The 5,000-nt window shown below is 37.4% G+C and overlaps 1 protein-coding gene across 1 annotated transcript in view; it reads left to right on the plus strand.

Moving 5' to 3' along the window:
- Positions 1-5,000, plus strand: part of LOC138004083 (uncharacterized) — a 16,456-nt gene that overhangs the window by 1,853 nt on the left and 9,603 nt on the right. The window lies entirely within an intron of this gene.

Raw genomic sequence — 5,000 nt, forward strand, 5'->3', positions numbered from 1 at the left:
ATCATCATAATTATTGAACCTACATAGTTTAATGGGCTCGCTCCCACGGGTCTCCTATTGCTCAGCGGTATTGATCGGAAGGTCGTAGATTTGACTCCTGCAAAAGAACCCCTTTTTAAAAAAAAAATCTTAAGGTGGGGGTACTCGTGAATTTGAATGGAATCTTAAGAGTTTTAAAGAAGGGATAAAAGAAATAAATTTATTTTTGGAACACCAACAGACAGTTGCCCCCAACCCAAGAGCACACCAGATTGGTAGGGGACTGTTTAGGTGTCCATATATCATTTTTAACTTCAAATTCTAATTATTAAACTACATAAAATCTGAAATATTTCTTATTTCTCCAAATTTTACTACTAGCTCTTTTGAGAAAAAAATATGTCCTCCCAAATACACCTAAAAATCAGTAAAAAATTTACAAAACATCCCAAAACATTGATTTGTGAAATGAGCATAGGGTTTTTGTATTGCTTGAAACGCGAACAAGATATTTCCAATAAACCGATTTTAAGCGGCGTGAAAACTGCTTTCAGGTGTACCCCCGCCCTAAGTATCGCGGAGTCACTATCGAAAAAAAAGTCATCTCTCGGGGTTAACGTTTGCCATGTACATGTACCTCAGCCTAACTGTTGTCGTCATTAATACATCTAACGTTGTCTCGTCGTAGCGAGAGTCCAAGTCGCAGTTGTTGTTGCAATCATCATCATCGCCATTGTCATCATCATCATTATCATCATGACTATCTTCAATCATTAAAGTGCACATGACTCGAAATTTTACCACCTTTTTGACTTCATATCATTAAAATTCAGGCCTGGCTTGATAGGATTTCCTTATTAGAATCTTCGTACAAATGTCTGAATTGAGTTTTTTCGTAGCACGAACTTCGGCATTTTGGCCAAAAAATTGTGACATTTCCTGCGCGGCCAAAAATGTCTTCATGACGTCATCGGTTGTGTTAGATTGCAGCGGGAAATATAAACGACATTACAAATCGGAGAGTGGAAAATATTGTGTTGGTAGCGGCCCTGGGCTTGTCAGCTTCAAAAATTTCAGTTGACCCCAAGTATATCAATGCATCTTTTTCCTACAAAGGAGGATTTAAGATAGAAATGGACAAAAATTTGCCCAAAAACACCGGCCCGTTTTCAAACCTACGAAGACTTCGATTCGGTTCTGTGTTTGCCCGAGGCGTCGATCTAGCTGATGTGTCTGGGTCCGTAGATTTAAGAAACGAACTTTCCCAACCATAGACGTAGCAAAAAAAAAGGACCGGAGTGTCAACCAAGGATTGCAACAGATCGAGAGCGAAGGAAGGAGCAGTGTGAATTGATGTGCTCTCACGGGTGAGAGCCGGTGCTGTCGATCGATCACTTCATTCTCGGTCATATCGTTCAAGTCAGATCGTTCCACTTCTACAGTGACGATGAATAACGATTTCCTCAATGTTATTTAGAACTCGGATATTAAGTGGAATGTACTTAGCGCGTTCAGGGAATATAAATCGACAGACAAACTAAGTCCCTCGCCTGCCTGTGGATCGTCTTCACTGTCACTTCATAAAAAATAAATTCGAAGCTGTACAATGGAAAAGGCCAAGAACATGAAATAACCTAACTGCAACTGCAGATAAAGAAGATCAGGGAATATTCTATATTGCTGTGCGGGCTTTTGCCGCTTTAAATCGTAAATGTACGCTCTTCACCACACTGAATCTTCGCAGAAGTCTGCATCTTTACACAATCGATGACGTCAAAACCTTAACACGATTCCAGGCCAGATTCCCAAAACCAGACGCTCCATGAAGAGTACATTGGGTTGCCTGTGGTACGTGCTACACAAAAACAGAAGATACTGAATTGGTTGGTATTGATCTGCAGCATTCCAGTTAATTTTTTCAAGTGGGTGGTCATTAAGTCCATTTGAGGGGTCACCTAGATGTCGTGCCAGCAGAGGCCCTTTGGCTCATACGTTCACACGTTTAATTATTTTGTAATGTCCTGTCCCATTTTGAAGTAGTTTTTTAAGATTTGGTAATAAATTCAGTTTAAAGATAACAAAACACGCTCTTGAGCAAAATTCAAGACTTTTCCCGACATGGGAAAAAAAAATATAGTAATAATAATAATAATAATAATAATAATAATAATAATAATAATAATAATAATAATAATAATAATAATAATAATATCGCTTTGATGATCCATACGATGTTTTTGAAATTCATATTTAATCAATACATGTTTCGGATGAAACATCATCCATCGTCAGTTGACAAATGAGAAATAAACTAAAGTTGAGCAATAAATAGTGTAACAAAGTGAGATATAACATGAATAATTAAGGATGAAGGCGAGAACAGAATAAAAACACCCAACCACGAAACAAAACAGAAAAAACCAAACTGTTTAGGCTAAGAAAAGAAACTAATTAGTATGAAAGGGATAAATTAAGATGTTTGACTTGGGAATTTAAAGATGGCTGCTCCCAAAGGATATGCATGGCTTCTTTGATTTTCAATTGGAAACGTGTGGAAGCAGAGTCGAGGATTTTAAAACAGTCTTCTGAACACCGGGAGCGACAATTTTCAGAACCTCTCAAGTGCTTAAATATGTGGGAATGTTTGTCGGAGGCGAGATGTTCACGGATGCGAGTGGCGAAATGTCTATTGGTTTCACCAATATAACAGGCATTACAGCCTGCACATGAAAACTTGTAAATGACTCGCGATCGTAAGCCCGCAGGGATAGGATCCTTCGCCCCAAACCAACTCCTAATTTTAAACGGGGTGAACACCAACTTAATTTCCAGGTCGCTGCAAAATTTGTTGACTAATTTCTTAATTCTGCGTTTTGTTATGATGGAAAAAGGACCGATGTACGGTAATTTAAAATACAAACAATTGTCCTTCCGAGCAACACTCTGAGAGGAATCGGAGGTAAAGTAACTGTTGAGAAATTTTCTAACAACATTCTCGATAACGCTAGAAGGAAACAAATTCTTCCTTAATGTTTTGGTAAGGTTGCTTATGTCCAAGTGAAAACCAGTCCAAGTATTATTAATTTTAAATGCTGGGTAATTTTTACGATCAAATTGATGGGGTAGCCATGGGCTCCCCGCTTGCTCCTGTATTAGCTAATCTCTTTATGGGTCATCATGAGAAACGCTGGTTAGAGAATTACAATTCAGGTATCGAGTTTTACCGTAGATATGTCGACGACACCTTTGCTTTGTTTAATACCGAGCAGGATGCTTTATCTTTCTTTAGTTATATCAACAGCCAGCATCCCAACATCAAGTTTACTATGGAGAAGGAAGAAAACCACAAGCTTCCCTTCTTAGATGTGCTTTTAGATAACCATAGTAATCAGGGCATTATTTCCTCGGTTTTCCACAAGAAGACCTACACCGGTCTTCTCACTAATTATTACAGCTTTGTACCTTTCAGTTACAAATTAGGACTAGTACGCACTACTTAGTTAGCTAATACAGGAGCAAGCGGGGAGCCCATGGCTACCCCATCAATTTGATCGTAAAAATTACCCAGCATTTAAAATTAATAATACTTGGACTGGTTTTCACTTGGACATAAGCAACCTTACCAAAACATTAAGGAAGAATTTGTTTCCTTCTAGCGTTATCGAGAATGTTGTTAGAAAATTTCTCAACAGTTACTTTACCTCCGATTCCTCTCAGAGTGTTGCTCGGAAGGACAATTGTTTGTATTTTAAATTACCGTACATCGGTCCTTTTTCCATCATAACAAAACGCAGAATTAAGAAATTAGTCAACAAATTTTGCAGCGACCTGGAAATTAAGTTGGTGTTCACCCCGTTTAAAATTAGGAGTTGGTTTGGGGCGAAGGATCCTATCCCTGCGGGCTTACGATCGCGAGTCATTTACAAGTTTTCATGTGCAGGCTGTAATGCCTGTTATATTGGTGAAACCAATAGACATTTCGCCACTCGCATCCGTGAACATCTCGCCTCCGACAAACATTCCCACATATTTAAGCACTTGAGAGGTTCTGAAAATTGTCGCTCCCGGTGTTCAGAAGACTGTTTTAAAATCCTCGACTCTGCTTCCACACGTTTCCAATTGAAAATCAAAGAAGCCATGCATATCCTTTGGGAGCAGCCATCTTTAAATTCCCAAGTCAAACATCTTAATTTATCCCTTTCATACTAATTAGTTTCTTTTCTTAGCCTAAACAGTTTGGTTTTTTCTGTTTTGTTTCGTGGTTGGGTGTTTTTATTCTGTTCTCGCCTTCATCCTTAATTATTCATGTTATATCTCACTTTGTTACACTATTTATTGCTCAACTTTAGTTTATTTCTCATTTGTCAACTGACGATGGATGATGTTTCATCCGAAACATGTATTGATTAAATATGAATTTCAAAAACATCGTATGGATCATCAAAGCGATATCTTACTTCGTGCTGCTAAGAAGTTTTGGTAATAATAATAATAATAATAATAATAATAATAATAATAATAATAATAATAATAATAATAATAATAAAATTAATTTACAATGACGACTTCCTGTTAAGTGAACCTCAGTTTACAATGTACAATTGTCTCCCTTTCACCTGTTTTGGGATACGTTTTTGTTTGAACGTAAGGATTCGGCTTCACTTCATAACATTCTTTCATTTACAAATGTTTTGTAACATTTTTCTTTCATTAAGTAAGCGGAGCAGCGATAACAGCAACTTCAACAAAACCGTCGCATCGTAATACTGTTTGCGCTAAATGTTATGAAGGCGTTCAGATAAAACGACGAAATGAAACGTAGATTCCGACTGGGTCTGGCAACCCAGTAAAAATACGTGAGGTTTCTTCGCATTTCAGATAATGTTCTCGGGACAGAAATTAAATTGTTTTTGTACAGAAATGCTTCTTAGACCATTATATTATATAATAAAAAAATGGTGGTAAAATTTCGAGTAATGTGCACTTTAAGTTACGTTTGAGGGGGTTCATTTTATTGATGA

The sequence above is a fragment of the Montipora foliosa genome, chromosome 5 (genome assembly GCF_036669935.1).
Source record: "Montipora foliosa isolate CH-2021 chromosome 5, ASM3666993v2, whole genome shotgun sequence".
Taxonomy (NCBI): Eukaryota; Metazoa; Cnidaria; class Anthozoa; order Scleractinia; family Acroporidae; genus Montipora; species Montipora foliosa.